A 25,329-nucleotide genomic window follows, 5' to 3' on the forward strand; every position below is an offset into this window, starting at 1 on the left:
CTTACATATACATGGTTCGCCTGTATATTTAAGACTCTGGTCCATCTGCGCACTGCTTCCTGTCTGTCAGAAGGTTATAAAACTAATTGAGCACAGCTGTAGTGGTTGTGTGTGTTGTATCTGTTCATTAACTTAGGAGGTGGGGAGGGGCCACCCGTAGGGTCCAAAAAAGAAAAAAAAAAGAAAAACTTGGCTAAAATATATGACTTGACACTAGTTTTGTTTAGGCCTTGCATTTTATCTAACAGTGTTCCTCACAGTGTGCCAGGGCTTTGTGCTTTATACGGTTTCAGAACACTGAAGCCCTCTACAGTGCTTCCATACGGTGGGAAAAACTGAGAGACTTATTACACAGTTCAGATTTCAAGTAAAAACCTCTTCTGCACTGAAAGACAAAATAATATTTACATAAAACAGAATTTCCATTTGGGTTTCCAACATGAATGACTGCGCTAGCTGCTTTTCACCTGAAAGTTCAGCCTTTCTCGATGCCTCTGAAGGATCAAGTTCTGTCAGTCTGTGCTGCTAATCTTATTAACGGTTTGATAACATAAATAGAACCTTTCAAATTATATGAAAGAGTGTGATTAAAGAGCTAAAAAGCAAAGCGTGATAAGCAGAGAGAGTAGGTGATGGGCATGGATCTAGAAGATAAAAAACAGCTGTCTGTTTGCTGACTCATATGCACCTGCTCTGACACTGTATCTTTATGCGAGAAATTAGAGGGTTGGCATACAGTTAAACAAATAAAAACAAATATTTAATCATTCACAGATGTGCTGTAAGTCCAACACAACATTATGAGTATGCAAGGTGAAAAAAGCCTAAATGGGGCCTCTTTTTCTGCTATTTGTATTCAGAAGACAAGACGGAACCATTCTCCAAACATGTAGAGATGTGTGGAAATGTGAAGGCCATAGTAAAGTGTGAGTTGTACAAGATATCCTTAGGAAGAAGGAAAGAAAGAGTTGGAAACAGAGTGCCAGATGTTACAAGGCCTCAGAGGGATTAGTCTCCTCTAACTATAAGGTTTTGTCTGCATACAGGATTTTTTGGCATCTCCCAAAGAGGTTTTAGCCAGAGCCAAAGGAAAGATCACCAGCATTATATTAACATTTGTTTTTAACCAAATATAGAAGAATTCTATGAAATAACAAGAAAATGCATAGATTTCTGTCACATGAGTTAAAATAGACTCACTATTTTAACAGTCACAGTCAAGCCCTAGAGATTCGAGCCAGGAAAAACCCTGTAACTATACACTGGCATACATTTGCCAGCTGACACACACATTCACACATATGTGACGCACATAAATCACATGTACAGTCGAGTCTAAAAGTTTGGAACCACGCTGAATATCAGTCATAGAAACCTGGAAATCCTTTGAGCACTTGGAAACATTTTAAAACACAAGAAGCTGAGACGCTAAATGTGAAGAATCAAGTGTGCTAAAGGAGGGCTAAATAGAGGACTTCTCAATATGAACTCATGGCTAGGCTGAAGGATTCTTAGGGGGAAGTGTAAGTCACATCAAATGCTTTGTGGAAACTGGTTCAGCTGTTTCCCAAGCACGGTCAGGCAGAACAAAACTGACCACATAATCAAAAGATCAATACATCAGGCATTATTTTCACTGAAAGACAGAAAAGTAGCTTCACCACAGTTGCGGGATTTGCTAAATGAAGTACACAACACTTCAGTCCACTAAAGTGGACTGTAATAATCTGCAAGCACCTGACCGCAGCCTCACTGAGCATTTATGGGGACACTTTATGACTGAAAAAGCCAAGCATTCCTAACATCACAAGAAGCTTATCAAATCGTGGCTGAGTTTAATGTGTCATCATTGTGGTTACTGTCAGTGTAGCTCTGAAACCCATTTAAATTTTTCAAAGGTTTAATACAAAGCTTTTTATCAACTCTTAACATATGAATGAACAATGCAAAAATACAATTTGCAAATCTCTTTTTATTAATAACTCATTTTTTCTTCAATATGTAACATTTAGTACAATATGAAAGAAGAAAGAAAGAAAATCAGCCAATTAAAACAAGTCAAGTCAGGCCACCAACAAAAGTTCGCAGTTCCTCAGTGCAGACCAAAATGATGGTTTTGCCCACAAAAAATGAGGCCTCATCTTTGAGCAGATTAACCCACAAAGCTTTGTATATTTCGTACAACTCTGAACTCAAGTTAAAAGTTATAATCAATAACCTTTTCAAAAAATTAGGGTAATTCCATGCGCGTTTACCCCAAAGTTTCTGCCTTTCATTAATTTTACTCGCTCATTCTTATGCTGTACCTTCGCTAACTTGGCAAAACCGCATACAGTTCATGACAGTAAATCATACAAGGATGAATCAACTGGAAATGTGCAAATTACACGCTAGAACGCTAAGGAAAAACAGCAAATGCTGCTAATGAATTGCTTAATAAATCACCCCCTACAAACACAAGGTAACTCAAGTGTCAGGCCGAAGCAACAGGACTGCAAAAACATACCCAGTGAACCAAGCAGCATCTAATATACCAAACCGCAAGCGAGCATACTGAGCTGTAAAAGAGCTTAAATATCATGCACTACTCACCAAGTTGGAGTTGGTGGCGTTCGAGTCATCCTCAGGAAAGGGGATGTAGACAGCTAAGGCCACACAGTTGGCAAAAATTGTCATCAGGATGATGATCTCAAATGGTCTGAGTGAAAAGTTAAGGTGGAATAGTGTACACAAAACAAGAGATACAGAGGCATTTACATAGCAATGATTATCTTGGTTTACTTGAGTACACTTTAAAAACATTAAACTGAGTCAAATACATTTCTTCTGCTTTTGGAGTACCTCAGAGTTGGTTTTAAAATCTGTGATGGAAAACACAAAATAATATAGACTCTGGTTTCTGACCTCCTTGTATAGAAAAAGTCTTCATATTAAGCATGTTGTTTCAACAGAGAAGTATTTTTAACCACAGCAATACATCTTTACATAAGCATAGGTATATATAAACATCGCAGAGTGCACAAGGAGTGTACACAAGGAGAGAGATCAAAGTCAGTGAGTTTGGCTTTTTGTTAACAATGACACACGCTGGCTTACTTAGAGACCTCTTTGTGCGTAGTGGAGGGAGGCGAGGGTTAGAGAGACGCTGCATGGCCTAATATGGGTGCGGCAAGGAGCAGGCCTGTCGCGTGGAAGACGGGATGAGGAAAGAGTGAGAGCAAGATGGAATAAGAGAGGAGAGACACAGAGGGCTTTTATTTGGAACGGTCCTTCAGAGGGGAGTGACCTCATTATTTTGGGCCTCAGAGAGAGAGAGAGAGAAAGAAAGAGAGGGGTGGGAGAGAGAGGAGAGCTACAGATAAAGAGAAAGAAAGGGAGAGAGTGTGAAGGAGAGATAGAGGAGCTCTGGTTTTCATCAACACAATTACAAACTGCCACTGCTGTCACCTCCCTCCACCTTCTTCTTGCCCTCCCTCTTCTTCTATTCTTACCTTCCTTTTCTTACTTTGTTCCCCTCCTGTCTGCCTTCACTCTCGGCTGCATATCAAATTAGTCTAGACTCCAGACCTCAAGGTATAATGTAAACAGCAATGTACTGATGACTCGAGCTGTCAAAACCTCCAATCCTGAAGACAAACCATCAGCAAAGTCATATATATTAGCTGACACTAACATATTGCATCATACCGCGAAAGCAGTTGGGTTTTTTTTTTTTTGTCCTTGAGACCAGGGTTTAATTATTCACTACACTGAATCTCACTGTTGGACTTGGAAGTGGCGGTTTTGCAGGTGCTGTAACAACTGGTAAATTAATCTAATCGGCCAATCGCTTGACAGCACTTCATTGCATTTATACATGTAGACATGGTTGAGGCCACTTGTTGCATAAGAACATCACCAAAAGCACAACTCATAAAACCTTGAAGCAGATGAGCTACAGGAATTGAAGACCACACTGGATGCCACTCTTGTCGGCTAAGAACAGGAAACTGAGGCTATAATTCACATGGGCTCACCAAAATTGAACAATAGAAGATTGGAAACATGTTGCCTGGTCTGATGAGTTTCAATTTCTGCTGCTACATTCAGACGGTAGTGTCAGAATTTGATGCAGAAATCATTAAAGCATGGATCCGTCTGGCCTGTCATAAACTTCTTATTTAGAGTTGCAGATGGTAAAAAATAAATCAACATTCAGATATGGTTAGAAGTTTACATACATTCAACATGGGCATGAATGCCATGGTAATTTGGGGGTTTTAATGTTTTCTTTGAACTGTTCCAGAGTGGAATGATTCTGCAGCACACATCTTAAATGACTTTAAAAAAAACAAACAAACAAAAAAAAAAGAATTGGATGCAAAAGTCTGAATTTACTTTGGATTTTCTCGTTTTAACCCCAACAAGTTCTACAGATCACAGCCTTATAGTCTTCTGAAGTATTGCTTGCAATAGGTTTAGATGACCAATAAGAAATGGGTAAGTAATTCCCCAAAAATGGCCCCAACAATTTTAGCAATCATACTACTTGCACCATTAATAATTGCTGTGTGACTAGAAACAGACCTCCTATTCATTTTAGAGGCTTAACTTCTGTTGTAAGAACAGCACTGTAAACACATAAAAGAGAAAGAGCTTCAAATTATTACCATCAAGCAAATGTTTTGTTTATGTTTGGATTAAGAATTGACTCTTGAACACCATCGGCCACGAGATCATTCAGCTCGTTCAGCTTGGGACCAAAATGCATCAAACTTAATCACTCACCCTTCTACCAAGGGCTCATTAAACTCACTTCAGACATATGGGGACCCACTGAAAAATAGGCCTGTGACTCATTCTGCATTCCTGACCCATAATTTCAAAAACCCTTGAGGTCTGCTTCCATCAGCATGATAATAAATCTACTGTCTGCTGTGCTGTTGAGAGCAAAACAACACTTGGAGGAAATTTGGGAGGTCTGTACCAAATCTATTCGTAACGTACATTAATTAGCATAACAACAATAGCAATATGCATCTTTAAGACCACAGGAAATAAAGAAATATCACTGGGAATCAACATTTTGCTGCAAGCAAACTGAGAGCTCTAAAATTAACCAGAGTAAATAAAATTGAAATCAACATCCATGAAGCTGAGAGGCTTTTACGGCTGATACATATTCTGCATTCTGACAGGCTAACTGTGTTGCTTGGAACAGAATTTCACTTTGGGATTGCATCCTAGTACCCCTGAAGCTGTTATTTCTAGAGCTTCTCTCTGTACAGTTGGATCACATAAACGCCACATACAGTTTACAATAACTCAGATAATCTCTTATCTTTTCAAAAGCCCGTAAGGAATCTGGGCTATACTTATACTATCGAGGAGAGTGAGGTTACTTGTTATGCTGATATCCCGATATCTAGTTTCCTGAGTTTGAAAATGTATACGAACAGTGCAATTCTTCATGTAAGCCTGTGGAGTTTATTAGCTGTAGCTGGGAAGTGTGTGCATGCATGTGTCTGTTTGTAAATGCGCTAAATAACACCTTTTGAAAATGACAACTTAGTGTGATTTCATATAGAGAACATGGTAGTTAGGAAGATGTCTCTCTCGCTGACCTTGCAGCGTGCAGGTAATGTTTCCAGGCTATAATTACACAGCACGCGAGAGCACTGTGTGTCTGTGTTTTAGTCCTTTATCATCTGTGTTCAAGTACGTGTGTGTTCTTCAAGAGTGTTGCTGTGTGTTCTCTAATCTGAGTGTGTGCTTGTGTGAGCTTAGACAGGCCCCATTGACCTGTTGAGAGCAGCAGCAGTTGTCATGGTAACAGAGGAGGAAAAGCGGAGGATTTTGGATCTCTATCTCCAGAGACAGAGGTACTCACAGTACACAGGACATGCACGCATAAAGCCTCACATATATAAACAAAACATACACCAGAGTGGACACCGAGTCACCCACATGTTCAACAGCATGCCCGCACTGCAGTTACGAAGGACATCCCATAGCAGGGAGGTTAAATAGAAAAGCAGAAAAACAAAGACTTGGTGTTAATGGTGTTAATTGTGTTTCTTCCACGTTTCTTCGTGACTCAGAGGCCATGCCTTTTTAGCTGCAGTTTTCTTAAGAGCACATTTTAATGTCCATTTTCTTTCTGTCACCTCACCAACGCTCTTTTCCTTCCCACACTGAGCAGTTTAAATGAATGATTTCAGGGAATTGTGGCTAATAATCTCATCAGTTCACTGGGTTAGATTGTTCCAGAAGCCCTCAGGGTTTATTCATGCTTTTGGCTTATATTTTCCAGCTTCTGCACAGCTGGACAGTTGATAGGTTATTGGCACGATAATGACAGATACACAAGGTGACCGTCGGGACAACACGCTCACCGTTTCCATAAACAAACTCAATAATATAGGTCTGACTCCACTTTCATGAATTCATGGCAGATTCACAAGTTAACCTGCATGATGGAGGGAATCTATGTAAATGGAAACTTTTGTTCAAATTAAAATTTGTGAAACTTAAGCACTTTTTTCGTTGTAGTTTTTTGATAAATATAGCCTGTAATGTCAGGCTCAGACGATAACAATGCCCACTGTGCCAGGCTAGGCTAGGTTATAGTCATAAAATTTGCTTTTTGATGACTGAAAGACCTGAAAGACGAGAGTCTGATCCTTGACTATTCCTGCTTCCTGTCTTTCACCATATTCATGACACAGTTGGAAAGGAGGCTCTAGCTAGCAATTTACAAGAAAAGAATGTAAAGAGACATTAGCAACTAACCACCTAGCTAAAGCCAAAGTATCCTTCCCATTTTGTTTTTCCAGGTGTAAAGTTGTACAAAGCACAGCTCTTAATACTACGAATTTTGTAGTATCCACAATGGGTTAGTGGAAAATCTAGAAAACCTTACATGGTGGGGCAAAGCAGGGGCAAATTACCAAAATATCCACAAAAACCATTTAAAGTATCATTATCTCATCTAAGAAAACAAACACAAAGGGATTTTTCTACAAGTTTTAAAGCAGAACAACTTTGCTCACACCGTGCAGTACTCACTGGCAAAACAATGGCACAGACGAAAAGTATTTTAAGGACATAAAAGTTGGGGCAGCTGCTGGATGTGGCAAGTTTCTACAGCAGGGGGCCAGTTGCTCCCCTTGCCCCCTTTAGATCTGTCCCTGCTACAAAAAGAGCTAGTATAGCATATTCATCTTTCTGTCTGGAAGTCATTAGGCAGCCCAAATGCAGTGTTGCTTTTTGTTCATTAACAGACACTAAGGGGTAAAACAATTAACAGTAATGCACAATCTCAGCTTTCTGATCTGGACATTATCAAGTAGTCTGAACAATGTTTTTCAGACTAGCTTATAGTGTGAACATGTGAGGTCCATTAGAGCCTATAATATTATCAACACTGATTTATTGTGACTTGTTAATTTGTTAATGCAACCCACCCAGCACATGCATTAAAACACATACTTCCTATATCTTCTTCTATTTCCTACCATTTTGCACTGCTTTCTACTTCCTTCCTCTTCTCTTCCCTTATGATCCTTCTATTCTAAACCCACACCTCTACCTCCTTCCCTCCACTCCACTCACTATTTTCTTGTTTACCTTTTCCGTCCTCCCCTCAATCTCTCACTCCCTCCGTCCCTTCTCTGTTACTCAGCTCCATTATCTCTCCTGTCGACATCAATGTCCTGCCCACATCCCTGCCTTTCTCATTTTCCTGACCCCTCCTTTTCCTCTCCTTCTGTTCCTCTAAGAACCGTGTGCAATTGTGCTCTTGCTGAGTCGAGGCTTATGTGGACATGCACCTACTATTGATTATTTTGAGTGTGACACAGGCCATTTCTGTCTATCTCTCCATTTCCCCGTCTCTTTCGCACCCTGAGGGAGAACCATGTCATTATGTTCAGGAACTTAAAAATAGATTTTAAAAAAACAAAACAAAACTGGAGAAGCAGGGTTGAAAGGAAGAACAGTAAGAATTTGGGATTTGGGTGGACAGAGGGAGGGTTGGCTATTAAATGCTGAGACTCCTAGGTGGAGGATGGGGGGTGGGGGTAAAGGATGAACAGAGGTGTGGATGGACCTGGGGGAAAGAGGATAAATACACTTTGAAATAGCAAGGGGAGAAGTGTGAAGGAGGGATGAAAATGAGACAATTTTTTCATCCTCCTGTGAGAAAACAGAAATAAAGAATGTAAGATGAAAGAGAAGAGTAGTAAAAGAGGGAGAAGGGCAGGCAGAGGAAGGGGAGAAGGGATTAAGACTACTGAGTGAAGAGGGAAAATCACACTTATTGAGAGCTAGAGGACAGAGAGAGATTGATTAAAGCCCCATACGAATGGGATTATCATTATGGGGGGGAGGAAAGGGATAAAATATTCTCAGTGGACCATGGAAATTTTTACTCATTGTCCTGGAAAGAAATTTTAAAGTTAAAATTAAAGAATGGGAATGGATGTCCAGTAGGACAAAAAGGCCCAAAAGACATACATAAATCCACTTTGAAATAACAGAAAAAGACGCTTCAGAATCAGCTTTTTGTAAATCCACCTGTGCATCCTCTACCAGTTATTAATCATACATATAAAAACATCAATTAGCTATAATTCTATTTTTTTATGACATGCTGTTCCATCTGCGTCTCTCCAATAATTTCATCCTAAATCTAAAAAACAAGGGGGTGGAATATGGTTGCAGTAAGAACTGTATATAAAAGATGGATGTAGCTTCTGGGCCTTAAAGGTGAGCCAATGAGGAAGTGCTTTAAGCTTGTATTCTATACAATCTTTTTCTTTAGAAGTCTGGGAAAACTGTAATTGCCCCCCTTGCTCTATAACCTTTGCTAATACTTTACTCATGAATTTATGGGCTTTTGGGAAGGATTTGAATCACCGTTTGACTGACAAGTTTCTACTCTGGGAGACTGCTATATATATATATGTAAAAAACACCCAGCACGCCCCTGCGGGCGGTTTATCCTTCAAGCTCGGGTCCTCTACCAGAGGCCTGGGAGCTTGAGGGTCCTGCGCAGTATCTTAGCTGTTCCCAGGACTGCGCTCTTCTGGACAGAGATTTCCGATGTTGTTCCCGGGATCTGCTGGAGCCACTCGCCTAGCTTGGGAGTCACCGCACCTAGTGCTCCGATTACCACGGGGACCACCGTTACCTTCACCCTCCACATCCTCTCGAGCTCTTCTCTGAGCCCTTGGTATTTCTCCAGCTTTTCGTGTTCCTTCTTCCTGATATTGCTGTCATTCGGAACCGCTACATCGATCACTACAGCCGCCTTCTTCTGTTTGTCTACCACCACTATGTCCGGTTGGTTAGCCACCACCATTTTGTCCGTCTGTATCTGGAAGTCCCACAGGATCTTAGCTCGGTCATTCTCCACCACCCTTGGGGGCATCTCCCATTTTGACCTCGGGACTTCCAGGTTGTACTCGGCACAGATGTTCCTGTACACTATGCCGGCCACTTGGTTATGGCGTTCCATGTATGCCTTGCCTGCTAGCATCTTGCACCCTGCTGTTATGTGCTGGATTGTCTCTGGGGCATCTTTACACAGCCTGCACCTGGGGTCTTGCCTGGTGTGATAGACCCCAGCCTCTATGGATCTTGTGCTCAGAGCTTGTTCTTGTGCTGCCATGATTAGTGCCTCTGTGCTGTCTTTCAGTCCAGCTTTGTCCAGCCACTGGTAGGATTTCTGGATATCAGCCACCTCCTCTATCTGCCGGTGGTACATACCGTGCAGGGGCCTGTCCTTCCATGATGGTTCCTCGTCTCCCTCCTCTTTCTTGGGTTTCTGCTGCCTGAGGTATTCACTGAGCACTCGGTCAGTTGGGGCCATCTTCCCAATGTATTCTTGGATGTTCCTTGTCTCATCCTGGACTGTGGTGCTGACACTCACCAGTCCCCGGCCCCCTTCCTTCCGCTTAGCGTACAGCCTCAGGGTGCTGGACTTGGGGTGAAACCCTCCATGCATGGTAAGGAGCTTTCTTGTCTTTATGTCAGTGGTTTCTATCTCCTCCTTTGGCCAGCTTATTACCCCAGCAGGGTATCTGATCACGGGCAGGGCGTATGTGTTGATGGCCCGGATCTTGTTCTTACCATTCAGCTGACTCCTCAGGACTTGCCTGACCCTCTGCAGGTACTTGGTGGTTGCAGCCTTTCTAGCGGCCTCTTCATGGTTCCCATTTGCCTGCGGGATCCCCAGGTACTTGTAACTGTCCTCTATGTCTGCAATGTTGCCTTCTGGTAGTTCAATCCCCTCAGTTCTGACTACCTTCCCTCTCTTTGTTACCATCCGACTACACTTCTCCAGTCCGAACGACATTCCAATGTCATTGCTGTATAGCCTGGTAGTGTGGATCAGTGAATCGATGTCTCGTTCACTCTTGGCATACAGCTTGATGTCATCCATGTACAGGAGGTGGCTGACAACTGCTCCGTTCCGTAGTCGGTATCCGTAGCCAGTCTTGTTAATGATCTCACTGAGGGGGTTCAGGCCTATGCAGAACAGCAGTGGGGACAGAGCATCTCCTTGGTAGATCCCGCACTTGATGGTAACTTGTGCTATGGGCTTGGAGTTGGCCTCTAGTGTTGTACGCCACATCCCCATTGAGTTCCTGATGAAGGCTCTTAGGGTCCCATTGATCTTGTACAATTCTAGGCATTCCAGTATCCAGCTGTGGGGCATTGAGTCATAGGCCTTCTTGTAATCAATCCAGGCAGTGCACAGGTTGGTCAGTCTGGTCTTGCAGTCTCGGCTGATTATATATATATATATATCACTTACTCGGATTCACCCCTTTCTCATCACATCCAGTTTTAAAACTCAAAAATGCCAACAACAAAAAAGCTTAGCTTGAGGCTTCACAACGGGACAGGACCAATAAAGAAATACGATCAGATAAAGTCCGTGGTTTGCAGTTGAAACATATTTATCCTACATGTATATGTTTGCACAGGAACATTATATATAGTTGTAAAATATAGAAATGTCATCATATAACTCTCCAGTACAATAATAATAATAATAATAATGGATTGGATTTATATAGCGCTTTTCAAGGCACCCAAAGCGCTTGATAAAGATGGGCCATAACCCTTTACATTTTGAAACTGACATGGACAAATTCTACTTTTAACTGATTTTCTTTAGACTATGCAACCAATTGATAAGGATCTGATCTATGAGAAAGCACTACACAGGGAACAACCCTTTGCCCATAGTTTGTTGAAGGATACTTCCACTCTACGATGCTGATGCAGGCCCTGCGGATAGGATTCTTGAGTGTGAGGCAGAGTAGAGCTCGTGGCGGCCTTGTGGCTGTCGTTGTGGTTTGTTTCTTGGGTTTAGCGGTATAGTGCTGTCTCTTCCGTTGCGTGGAGCTGGCCGTGGAGATGGGCCCTCGCCCTCCGGACCCAAGCCCCGCCCCTCCACCCGATGCGGCATTACCCATCATCTTCGCCTGCCGCGCGGCATCGATCGCCGCCTGCCAGCTCAGGGCTGCCCCCGGTGTAGGGATGTGCTCTGGAGCCAGACCAACCACGCCCACTCCATGGTTGACCCCGCCCCCTCCTCCACCATGGTCGCCATGGCTAGTGCCACCACTGTGCTCATTGGTCAGGCCAGGTGGAGGAGGTCGAGGAAGAGGAGGAGGGGGAGAGTAGTCGGAGCCTGGAATTGAGAAAAAGAGAAAAGACAGAGGAGACAGGAAGTTAGCTACATAAATTTATGGATTACTTATAGAAGGGATTTGCTTCAAAAACTGTTTAGTTTGTTGGTTTGTTAGATTATTCTGAATATTCTGAAGAGGCTGGATAAAGCACAAACTCATCAGTTATGATGCCCTGTACTTTGTATTTTTGTTAGCTATCGAGTTCAAAAGAGCTAACCACTTTAACTGAAAGTCTAAGGTCTTGACAATGTTGTGATGTCTTCATCACAAGCCATCAAATGTAGTACTTCAACATCCATGTGAAAGACTTGATGGCACTAGTACCACTTGTGCATGGCTGGATCCCTCAATCAAGAATTTAGCAATGTCTACTTGGGGAGATTAAAAACAACTGAGTAGCAAACAGTTCTTTGGGTGTAGTTGTAGGGAACTAACATGTTTAAAATGATAGGTCTCCCAGCTTTAAAGATTAATACCCACTGAAAAATCCAGAACGTGTTTAGCCCTGAAAAGAATAAGACTGGGGACAACAAATGCTTGTATTGAAATAAAAGATAAAAAAAAGAAGAGAGAGACAGAATTACAATAATCTCTGTGAGATTACATAGTTTTACGCAAACAAATCGTGGGAATAAGACGGTGTAAAACAAAGACACCGGATTAACCATACTGTATGCTTAGCCAGATTAAAGACAGTTATAATATCCTCTCAGCCCTCCTTCTCTCTGACAACTCAGCAAATGTTTCCACTGTGCATATAGATTATACGCTGAAATTTTATGCAAACAATTATTATTCACACAAAGCCAAGCGTGCAAGTGCACATGGAAATTTTCTACAGATGGAAGAAGTAACAGTGCTTTGCAGAGACAAGGGTATGTTTGTGAAACAGTAGTCAGAGCTACTGATATCAAAGCAGAAAATGTTTGTTTTTAATGATTAAAAAGAAAAACTAATTTTAAAATTGTTAAATTGTTTGAACGCAATAGATTTAGTAGATATACTATTTAATCATACAAACTGGAATATATATCATTATCTCGATGTTGCAGTGCCATATAGTAGATCACTAGATCTTTTAGCACAACTAATGCATGGTGGAAATGAAAAGCTTAATCTTTGTAGATTTAGCAATGTCGAATTCGTAAATCTCATAAAGTGAAATTCTTTTGGAAGAGGAAGAATCCAAAAGTTAAAGAACCTCTGTAAAGTTAATCCATCCTGTGCTGTTGCAACAGAGATAAGGAGCTAGAAAGACAGAGGAAGGAGAAATGTGAGTGGGTTCAGAGGGAGGAGGAGGAGAGAAGTAGATTTATCCTACAATTACAGGGCATTCACAATGTCTGCTAAAATCCTGCTCCTCTCACTTCACTGCTACAGGTTTTTACAAATGCACTCACACTGGGCGATGGCCTGAGGGAACAGTACATCACATCCTGAGGACTATAGTGACTATAACGCATGCACAGAGTGTATATACATCTATCGCCTAATCATCTGCAAGTGCTGCTTTCTTACTCAGTCACAGTAAAGTAAAAATAGGACAGCAATATCCCTGTGACTAGGGAAAATGGATGGTTGCCTGGTGATTGGACTAAAAAAAAATTTTCGTATTCAGCGACTGAATGCAAGTAGTTGCGGTGATTGATTGTCAACATGTCGTAATCCATCTCAGTCAGTCTGTGCCGATGAACGGAACTGGCCTGCAAAATATTTTTAACATATTTGCGTTTATAAGAGTTAATTCGCATATCATCACAAACAAATTGCATGTAATTGCCAAACTGATAGCCGACTGATAGCGTTTCATCGCCATCTTGAAGCGTCAAAGTTGTTTTGAAAACAGCAGCTACCTGCAAGTGGTCACAAACCTGGTCCTTGTCTTCGAAGAAACTATTTCAAAGGCAACAAGATTATAAATTCATTGTGACTGTAGCATTATCCACAGAATTTGACTCGTCAAGAGCAACTTAGAAGGGTGCTGGCAAATCTCACATGCTTTTTGGCAATGTAAAACATAATAATTTATCCCTTACTAAAGATATATTAAAATTCATTACTGAAGTTGCTAATTACTTAATCAGTATAATTAGTTCCCTATTTTTCTTTCCCTCTCTTTTTAATCCATGTACCATGCCTCTAACAACAACTCTTAAGCCTCAACAAGCACACTGAATCTTCAAATATGTACAGCTACTGGACTCTGATACGCCCATGAAAAACAGTACAACCATCTTAAATGTGCTTGTATTTAAATGCTACTTAAGTGATCCAAAAAAGTCCAATATTTATATAAATATGCATGACAATGATGATGATAACTGTGTTAGGCATTCAATCATAAAAACAAGAAAACACAAATATTATACACACATGACAGAAAGAAACAACACACTGGACTTATTTGAGAAGTTAGTTACTAATTTCAGCATTTTTTGCATGCAACTGTGGCGTAAACCATAGATAGATAGATAGATAGATAGCCTTTTAGCGAACTCTTATTCATTCTTAGTATTTATTGATATAGCGGTTTTGCATTTTCAGACTTTTCTGTTATGATTTGTTCTATTAATAATGTAGATTGCTGGTTTTATTTGTGTATGTGGGTAAGTTGTTTTTTATGGCAAGTCTGCTGTAATATTTGTTTGGATAAGTGCTATATAAATAAACTTTATTGCTTCTATTACAAAATAAACTGCGATGCCCTCAAGGTAGAAGTGGTCTTAAAAAAAACAACAAAAACAAACAAACAAATGCAGTAAGAAACAACAGCACCAGATCTGCAAATATTTAAAGAGTAGTGTGCTTTGAATAGAGCAGTCATGCCCAAGGAGGTGCTCTTTACATTTACCAGCAATGAAGTCACTTGGTATCAGATGCAGCTGTGTCCTATGAGAAAAACCAGTGTGGTTTCAATTTTCGAGCATATCTTTCATCTCATTACTTGGCTGAAACTGCACTCCCCTCATTTATTTATTTATTTTCAATAAAATGAGGGGTTGATTTTAGAGATTTTCTTAAAATCAGCATAGTAAAATTTTCTTTTATCAAACATGCATTTTGGCTCTGTCTCAGATGCTCCTTTATACTGGAGCATATCTTCCTTCAGTGCGAGTTAATAACTGCTTCCTGACTTCTGTTGCACATCATTTCTCCTTTGCTCTCTATCTCTCACAAACGCACACTCGCAAACACACTCACACATAATCACTTTCAGCATATTGTACTGCTGTGTGATCAGTTTATCTCACATAGCCTGCTCCTCACACAGGGTGTACCCCACCGAGAGAGTGTGTTTGTTAGTATGTGTGCTGTATGAGCGAGTTTGAGAGGATTAGAGGCAAGTAAACTTTAATAATACTAATCTGTCTGACCGCGTGTCTCTCCTGTGCATCCGTCCTCTCACATGCATATGCACGGACGTGTTTGTGTGTGTTGCACAAGCTTATGTGACCGACTATAATTCTATTAGCAGCTCTAATGGAAACACAGCATTCCGTGGAAATATGATTCCTAGAGAAAGGGAGAGGTGGGACAAGCAAAGGATGAGGAAAAGGATGGAGAATGAAGGGAGTTTAAACCATGAGAAAGAGTGGGATGAATGGAAGAAGAGGCTGAAAGACTAACGAAGGGGAAAACAAAAATATATGAATGACATCAGAAAAAGCGAACAGAAAAAAGTGTAAAGGACTTAAAACCACTATTGTCATTACACAACACTGTAATGGCAATAGTGGTTCATTTTTATGCTGTTATTGTTATTGTTATTTTAGTAGACTCGCAGACATAAGGTTCTTCATTTTCAACATCTATCCACCACAGGTTTTGTGGTGTAGCTCCATTTAGGCCAGGCTAACTCATCATAAATGTTCTTTTGTCTGTGCTTTCATGTTACTCTGATGAATATAACTCACCTAAACATTGTTGCAAGACTAAGCACCTGCTTCCAATAGCAAAGGCAAGCCCCAAAAGCAGTGACCTCCCCCAGCTGAACCACACCGCCAAAACTGATCAGAAACTGTTTGGGAGCCTCATCGGTGCCTCAGGCTCTTTGCTGTGCTTCTCAGAGTCCCCAGATCCCAGTCTGTACAAGCATCTGCAGCAAGCAGCAGAACAAAGCCAGTCCACAGAGGCCAAACCCTGAAGCCCACAGGACCCAAAGGATCTGCTGCCAACGTCACACAACACAGGGCACCCCAAGGGGTCCCCTCCCTTGTGGTATATAATAATAATAAACTAAAAATGCATGAGAATTAAATGAAACAGTGATGAATTTATCTATGATCTTCCAGGGATAAATCAGGGTCAAATCAATGAATAGGAAGCAGAGGGACTTTATACATCCAGCTTTGTACTGTAAAGACAGTCAGCATTCACTCTTAATGAACTTGAAGTGAACCTGAAGTGAAACTGAGTCTAACTTCACTGTGAACTGAGCTGGAGACTGTAATGAGCCGTGATTCAAACTAAAGTCAGTGGAGCTGTTATCTACTTAAAGATAAAGACTGGCAAAAGATACTATCACTGCAACTCTAAGCACTCTGCCTCAAAATATCATTGCTGCTCTGCACTTGCACACAGACAGTATTCTCCAGATCGGTTGGTCTAATTTTGGTTACCAGCAAAGTACGGTTCCTTTGCAATTTACAGTGTCAATAACTGCATTAGTGGAAAGCTTACAAAGTATTATGCCGCATTTGCTCTGTTAATTGGCTCAACCAGATAATGAACAAAGACAAGGACCAATCAGATTATGCCATCCAAAATCATTCTCAAGTCTTTCCCTCAATCTGGTCTTTTTTCCTCGCTTCTTTTTTCACTCGTTTTTACACTCTCACTCTCCGTCTGCTTTTGAACAGGGATCTGCTTGAACGGACAGTAAAGATGCAATTATCAGTCAGTTAACTGATGATGACACCTGATCACACACTAATTGAGCTAGGGTCCACACATGCAGGCACGCACAAACATGTGTCACCTCTAATAAGACGCAGAAAAAAACTAATATTTTTGTGGCGAAAGCTGGTCTGTTTTCCATCTTATGAAAATACTATCTCCTTTGTTTTAAGTGTTCTGTTTCCTCCTCTCCTATTTTTTCCCTCCTCTTGGTCCTGATCATTGCCAAATACCCTCTTAAAAGCCTGCCCTCTATCTTTTCATCTCTATTTCTTTCTCCTTCCCTAACCCGCACCTCCTCATCCTCTCCTTCTTTTCCCCTTCCTTCTTTTCTCCCTAATCTATACAACTGTCACTCCCTCCATTGACTCTCCAGCAGCAGACAAGTTCATTTTCAGTCGTGCACCCTTCCTCCATTAATCTACCCCCACCCCTCGCCCATCGCCTCTCCATTTTTCCCTATCTCTCTTGCCTTGCTGCTTCTCACTCTTTCTCCCATCACTTGCCTCTCTGTCATCTCCAAATAGCTGACAATTATTCTTTCACTCCTGCTCTCACCCATCTCCTTAGCTGAAAAGAGAGGTTAGCCCATAACTAATCAGATCCACAACACCGCTCCTTCCTCGCCGCCTGTAGCAGTCACCTTCGGCCTCATGCCTGGACTAAGACACTAAGCAAAAGACGACACAAATAATTATTTCAGTGACAAAGATTGTCACTTCTTCCACGCTTTTCAGATCTTGAATGACATCCCATCACGCTTAACCCTCATTATCGCTGTCATCGTAAATACCAGTTGTAATGCTAATACTACTTTTTAACCAATTTATGTGTCATCCACTCACTAACACGCACACTTACACATACATGGAGCGAGTGTACTCACAAATCCCAAAGCAAGTTAAAAGGTTTATGTATCTGTTGTACATACACACAGTCTACTCCTTCATGTACACACTGTGTGTGCATATGTGTGTCTCTCATTTGTCTCTCTCTCACACTGTCCATATGTGCCCATTATCTGGCCGAGTGAGCACGGCACACAAACACACACTCATGCATACACACCTGCTACCCTCAACACACAAGCACACCTGCTCCCCTTGAAAAATAAGACACATACACACCTGCTTTTCTTAATCTATGATACTCCCCAGCAGACACACACACACACACACATAAAACAAGCAGGACATGCATGTAATTTACAAGGAAAATACACAAAGTGGAAATCACATGCTTGTGATTGGGGCATTGCTGAATAATCATGACAACCAAACAAACTGAAAATTTGCCACACTGCACAGAAAATTTACTGTTAATGGGCAAAAGGGCAGCCTATTGTCAGGAGAAATTCCGGCTCATTTAGCGCACACTGAAAGTAAGATGCTTCTTATTGGTTTGAACACAACCAGTCAGCACACACACCTCTGGCTCTTACAGCTGACGTAGTTTGTCCCACTTTGTGATGTCAAACACAAAGAGGTAACAGCAAGACATATTGACACTTTTTGGTTATAAATAATAAACTAACAACAAGTGCGTGTATTTGTGTTGCTCAAGCCATTTTTTTATTGTAATAGTTATTTATTGGTGTAAGCATTAGCTATAAAAATCCTGTTGATTTATTCATTAAACTAAGCAAGATACCTGGTGATGAAAAGTGAAGAAACTGTGTATGTGGATATTCCACACAAAAATGTAAATGTTGTTTGAATTATGCATTAATGTCCTGTATTCAACACTGCATGGGTTCAGCCCTCGCTCTGTCAATCATGATTCTAAAGCAGTGATTGGTTGTTGTCTCCGTATTCCCAGGAAATCACAAAGGACACGTCTTTAAAGCACAGGGTAAAAAAATAAAATAGAGCTCTAATACTAATATATAGTAGTACAATTAGTTTTCAATCTGTATATCCAGGATTTAATACTGTGTGATAAATCCACCACTCTCAAAACAGTCTTATCAGTGGTTGTTTATTCACACAAATGCCGTAGCTTTCAGAAAATTAATAAAAGAAGTTCACTGCGGGACTGTAAATGTAGCTACTTGCAATTTATCCCTTTTGAAGTGACACTTGTTACAATAATGACACATTATTTTAAATCCTCAGAGGTTAACTTTAAGCCAAAGATAAGACGTTGATTTTAAGTTGTTTAATACTTTGAAAGTCAAATCAGCGCTTGGCTGACTAGTTTGAGTCTGAGCCACATCCAACGAGGTCTTATTTTTTCACGACACAGTGAAATGTGAATTCCTCTGAGATGATTTTGGGTTTTTTTTAAGTAACTTTAATAAATGTTTTGGATGCTGAGAGTCCTGAAGGTTTGGCAACAACAGGATTTTAGTTAAGGTAATAATCTGTTGTAATGTAATGTCTCGGGCTTCTTCTACCTGTCCCTTCAAAGGAATTATTTAACATTCTGGACAGCATGCTTATTCCATATCTAAATAAGTGATTAGATTAACAGCACTCTTCAAGGAGCACCCCATAAGCTTAGTTTAGAGACTCAACAAGCTTACAGTAGCTCTGTCCAAATTCTGCCTTATAGCCTCCCTAAACTTCACTTCCATTATATAGTTTGGCATTTTTAGACAGTTTCTGTGGAGTGATTTCAACTACAGTGTGTTTCTTCTTCACAACCTTTGAGTGGAAATGAGTTTAAATATTGTTTGGCAATAGTAGTAAGATCCCTGGTTTGATTCTTAGAGGAGACATAAATCTGTTGGGGATTGTGTCAGGAGCTCAGATTTGTGAAGCAGCGTTTTAGTAAGTCTATCTCCGCTTTTGATTGGCTGAGAGCTAATTAGCATGGTCATACAGCCTATTCTTTACCCAGACAAGACCTAAAAACATGAACGCAACAGTCAGAAGCCACTTTCTGTCTCAACATTGCGCCATTTACCACTATAGGTGTCAAATAGAGTCAGCGAACATCTGCCCTCTAAGTGATGTACAGTAAAAGTCACTGCAGAATGACTGGGGTATAATACATTTCAAAGAGAGGGAGTGTGTCTTAATAGCTGACAAAGCATAGACACAAAGGACAAATGTGAGGGTGAAGAACGTGAGCGAAACCAGTGGAAAGGATGCCGAGAAATAAAAGAACTTAAAGGAAACAGAAGCGTGAACATGAGGAGGAGGAAAATAGAGGAGAAAGTGACGTGTAGAGGAGGAGGAGAGGCAAGAGGAGGAAGGTTCGTTCGCACTGCCTCTCCATGCCGACCTCGCATACACGAGTATTCATGCACACAGCGCAGGCAGCAGATATTAATAACTCCTTATTAATATTCATCTGCAGTGGAGAGATGTGAGGCCAGAGTAACCCAGATACGAACAGTTTTCTCTACCTGTCTTTGTGTGTGCGCGTGTGTTCCTTGCATCTAAAGTTTGTGATCTTTATCAATCTCTGCCTTAGCAATGTATATATTAACCATTTATTGGACATATTTGCTGGCTAAAACAACATAAAGAGTTAATTTCCTGAACTCTGATAAGCCACACTCCCAATGCAGAAATTCTGAATGCAGTAAGGTCAAAAGCTAAACCAACAACACACAAGTTCCACACAATAGCATCACTAACGAATGCATTTTCTCCTTTTGAGATACAAACACGCTTAAACAAAGTGGCATGCAATATTTATTAGTGGCAGGTTCCACCTTATCCACTCTCCTCCACAACTCCTGTTCGGTCCTTTTCTTTCTATTCTGCTTTTGTCTTCCTGTCTGGCTCACCTCCCACTTCACATCTGCCCTTTACTTTTGTAAAGGCCACAGTGGGCGCCTGCATTGTACAGCTTATGCCATTCAGGCATGTGTTCATCTAAAGAGCCTTTCTGTTAAAGTAAATGCATACATTTTGTAATCCCACTGAATGGAAATCATGACCTTGGCAAGGTCATTTTATGCAAAACCCACTGAGCCTTGCCTGTATAGTGCAGAATCAAGTCATTGCAGGTGGCGTGATAGTGGTTATACACAGGTTAAAATAAATAACCATCTACTAGAGGATCAGCACACTGCAAAAGAAAAATACAAATCACATACTGCATACACCCTGCAGCATCTGTATTAGCAATTTTATTCATTAATGTATGTATTCATTTAGCTCCTATAACTATAGTAGCAGGTGTGTGACACAAATCACCAAATCCTAGATTGCCTTTAACAATACCCAAACCTCAAGGAGTACGATAGTTGGAAAGACTGTATGTCTGTGCAGGTTGTCAGTCATCCTGGTCATGATAGTCTTAAGATCTTGAAAGAAGAAGGCACTCTGGACTTCTTTAAGTTTGTGAAGATGTTTTACTTCTCATCCAAGAGACTTTTCAGCTCTAAAAACAATAGGTGGAGAGTAACAGGTGTTTAAACCCTCCTCGGTTGTACACTTTGGATCGACTAATGATTCCTGTGCATCTTCACATGAGCCAAGTGGGAAAAAAGTTCTCAGTCATTACAAAAACTGAGAGTTAACAGTTGAACCCCTCTATCGTGTGATCCACTGAGGTTACCTGAGGCACGGTTATGTGGGGCTCACAGGCCTCAGTTGCACCACAAGACATCTCAAAGGTAACCTTTCGACAAAATGCATGTTATCTTATAATCTCTTTAAATGGTTTAAATGCTGCATTATTGAATTTATATTGATTCTACAGCTGGGCTTTTAAAATATCACCAGCCAGATTTCAAATATTTATGGATGCCTGCTTTGGCTGTTATCTCTATCTTTTTGGCAGCCAACTAGGTCACCGTTTGCCCGCCTGGTCACTCGTTTTCTCAAGTCATCGTGTGACCATGTACCTTTCAAACAGCAGAATATATCAAATCTCTCAGCTATGCCAGCAGCAGTCGCCTGGCTTAGCCATTAAAAAGAGCCTGTTCATTTGAGTTCAACAAGAGGTTAAAAATGAAACATAAAGAATAACCAAAATGCCAAAATCAAAGACAATAAAAATGCTCAATAACAATGTGTCTTACACTCCCCATATGCCCTTAAGCAAGGATTGTATTTGCTCCAGGAGCCGCAGTAGGAGACTGTGGATGCAATCTGCAGCTGAGATGAGGAGGGATTGTGTGAAGATGTGTTACTGCGAAGCAGAGCGTTGATGATAAGCAGTTACAAATTGTAACACCACTTTCTGTGCAAGTGTGACCAAAATCAAACAAAAAAGCTTTCAGTCTTTTATGATTTTTTCTCCTTTTTTAAAAAATTTCTTTTAAAGATTGTCTTCAGGTGCTGAGAGAGTGAAGGACTCACAACACAATGTAGTGAGGCAAACATCCCAGTACAATTAGCTTGAACAAAGCTGGGTTTCTTTCTTGTCAGCTGCCTCCTGTGGGAAGCTTTCTTTTTGTTAACTAGGCCAAAACAAATTTAAAAATCAATATTTTGAGTTTATCTAAGCAATAATAAATTCACATTTCACAGCTTCGCGCTCAGTCTGCTTTTAATCTTCAGTTTAGATCTGAAATAGATTTTTCTTAAGTGTTTTAACAATATTACACAGATATGCATATGCAAACAATTAGTTTGATTTCACTGAGCTAATTTCAGTTAATTAAAAGGTGAAAGTCTCACCAGCAGGTTCCCTTTGACTGCTGTCTCTTGAACTTAAACAGGTCCTATTGGGAAAGCCTGCATTTAAAAACGCTGTTAATTGTTTAACATTAACTCAGTTCCTGACAAATCCATATTATTCAAGCTTCTCACAAATAAACTGTAATGTTTACATTATAATAGACCTTAGGATTTTAACACCACTGCACACATCACCTCAACCTTACAGCTGATACAGGTCACCCCAGATATAATAAATCATAAGTGATGATAAGAGATGGATCAAGCATTCAATCAGGGCTGAAACTGTATTTTAAATCGTATTCGTATTCTATTCAAAATTGTGTTCTCATAAAATTAAAACTGCCTTGTTACTGTAAGTTACAAAAGGCTGCTGGATAAATTATTAATGAATGCATTTTTATTTTAAAATGATCATTGTAGCCTGTAGCTACAATAATACTTGAAATACTTGAATCTTGCTTGTGGCTTTCATAAACATCACTGTGACTGTGTACCTTGCCATAAAAACAACAGCTAATCTAGTTAGAACACACGGTTCAATTCAGATTTCACTTATTTATGACTTGTTCATTACCTTAGCTGTGCTGGCACAGAGTCAGAGCATGCAAAACCCTCAACCTCTGGGCAACCACTTTCGATCTCAAGGTGACAACACAAGTCGCACATATAGGCCAAACAATCTGACACCAAACAACTGCAGTTCAACTTGAACTGAAAGCAGTCACTCACACTTTGGCAAATTTTTATGAATAACTGCCATTTAATCTATGAATGTAGACAGATCCCCTACAAGTTGCAACCAATTGGAGTCTATCTGATCTGTAACGATTCTTTTTGCAACAGGCGACTCAGTTCAGCCTGTTCCTAGCAGGTTGCATTGTGAATATATTCCCATATAAAAGCAAGGATGCTAAGTGCCTACTTCATTTTGCAGTTAAATCTACGGTGGCCCTGAGAGACCAAACAGACTGCAACTTAAGAAAACACCAGCAATAAGAAAAACACTGCAAAAGCACACAAAACACAACAGAAATAGGAAAAACTACAATGGAAATAGGAAAAAAGAAAACAGAAATAGGAAAAAACAGATTTCCGAATAGTGATGTGTTGGTTGCGAACAAAACGGCTCTTGGAGCCGGGTCTTTGAAGTGAACAACGCGAGCCTGCTTATTGGGAGCCATGTTTTGATTTTTTTTTCTCTCTCTCTCACCCTCTCTCTCTCGCACTTTTTTTCCTGCTTTGTCTCTAGGGGCCACCATATATATTTATATATAAACATATATAAATAAAACCACATTTTTTTACATTAGTAATTCCTTTTGTGCATAATTTTAGATTGTTGTTGATAATAAATTAATTAAAACAACCTGAAGATCCGGTACGGCCCCGGTTGGGAACCGAAAGAATCGGATCTTTTTAGTGAGGCGAGCCGAAAGAGCCGATTCTCTAAAAAGAGTCGGAATTCCCATCACTATTTCCAAACGCACAAGGGAAATGTTTCTGGGGAGACAATAACCCGACGGACCAATTGCAGGAACCAAAATATGCTAAGAATTGCGCTGGGAGACACTTAAAAGAAGTGGAGGATCTATCGGTTTTGTGAGGAAAGAAAAGATGAGAGGTAAGTGTGTTAACCTAACTTAGCCTAAAAATCCGTCATCAGTATTATATGAATCATGATAAAACACACCTCCCATGTTTTGGGTTCCTGCAACTGGTCCGTCGGGTTATTGTCTCCCCTGAAACACTTCCCTTGTGCTTTTGGAAATCTGTTTTTCCTATTTCTGTTTTTGTTTTTCCAGTTTCTGTTTTGTTTTTTCCTATTTCCGTTGTTGTTTTTCCCTATTTCCGTTGTGTTTTGTGTGCTTTTGCAGCGTTTTTCTTATTGCTGGTGTTTTCTTAAGTTGCAGTCCGTTTGGCCTCTCAGGGCCACCATGTAAATCACCTTACTGCAGCAGCTATATCACTATTACTGAATCTTGGAATTATGGTCCACACAGTTAGCTGTAAAGTCATGTGAATTTGTTAGCGACGCTTTTCTTTCCAAGCTCCTTAGACTATTGTGTGTCTACATTTTTCAGTGTGTTGCAAATTTCTAAATTTCACACCTGCTGAAATGTTTTTATTTCAACTATGGTGGCTATTTTCCAATTCAGTCTGCAAATCTGCTTTACTCTGAGCTAAACACAATCACTTCAGATGAAAGAAAAGGTTTATTTATTTTTTTGATGTTTAAAACTTGATTGAAATGAGAGTCGTCCGATGCTGCCACCTTAATCTAGGAGAAGAAAAGCGTACAACCAGCCAAAACAGAATTGGATTTAAGGGTCATGAACATCAGACTGAATGAAAATTGTCACATAGTCCAAAAGCTCTTGGTTAATTCAAAAAAAGAAGAGAAATTAATAACCGAAAGCGCACATAAGGAGTCTAAATCGTAAAATACCTTGAGGATAAAAGATAACGGAAGAATATTGCAGTGCAAATCACGATCTCACTGTAAAATGGTTAATAACTCTGTACCGCGACTAAAAGTCATTAAGAAGAGCAGTTGTGTCATTATGAGGAGCTCTGACATAAATACAAATGGCCCTGAAACTATAAATGAAACTACAATTAACCACTATTAAGATTCCTTCCATAAAACCTTCATGGAGAAATTAGAGGGGAGCCGAGGTGACACCGTTTTACTGTTGAGTCAATAAGTGTCTTCACAGTTTGTACAGAGACATTACATGAGCGAATATGTCTGTGTGTGATATGGCGACCCAGAGAGAAATTGTAGTCTAAGGTACAACACACCAGGGAGCCATCAAGTGAAGTACATATGCTGTAATGTCTGTGTGTGTGCTCAGAAGCAAAGGTGAGCGTGTGTCTCTTTGTCGAGTGTTGTCAAGTTTAGACAAAAAAGTGTGTCTGTGTGTGTGCGTGTGTGCTTGGAGCTATGCACGTCTGTGATTAATTGATGTGCCTACAAGCAATAAAATGCTAATGAATGTGCTCATAGTTTAGCTCCACAGTCTGGCAGAGCCACAGTCTCAGAGGGTGCGTTAAGTTTATAGCTCCAGCTCTACCCATCCTGCACATCCCCCATCAGGTGATGAGGGGCCATGGGAACAAAGGTCTGGTTTTTTTGCAGTTAAACTCAAGTTATGCAACAG

The 25,329-nt window shown here is 40.5% G+C and overlaps 1 pseudogene across 1 annotated transcript; it reads right to left on the minus strand.

Annotated features, from left to right (window-relative positions):
* Window positions 1-1,963: 1,963 nt before the first annotated feature.
* Window positions 1,964-13,503, minus strand: LOC145421279 (voltage-dependent L-type calcium channel subunit alpha-1C pseudogene; annotated as a pseudogene). The gene is made up of 3 exons (XR_013902605.1): window positions 13,473-13,503; window positions 11,254-11,686; window positions 1,964-2,698 (listed from the first exon to the last, which is right to left on the minus strand). The product of XR_013902605.1 is annotated as a voltage-dependent L-type calcium channel subunit alpha-1C pseudogene (transcript).
* Window positions 13,504-25,329: the final 11,826 nt, after the last annotated feature.

The sequence above is a fragment of the Astatotilapia calliptera genome, chromosome 17, assembly GCF_964374335.1.
Source record: "Astatotilapia calliptera chromosome 17, fAstCal68.1, whole genome shotgun sequence".
Taxonomy (NCBI): Eukaryota; Metazoa; Chordata; class Actinopteri; order Cichliformes; family Cichlidae; genus Astatotilapia; species Astatotilapia calliptera.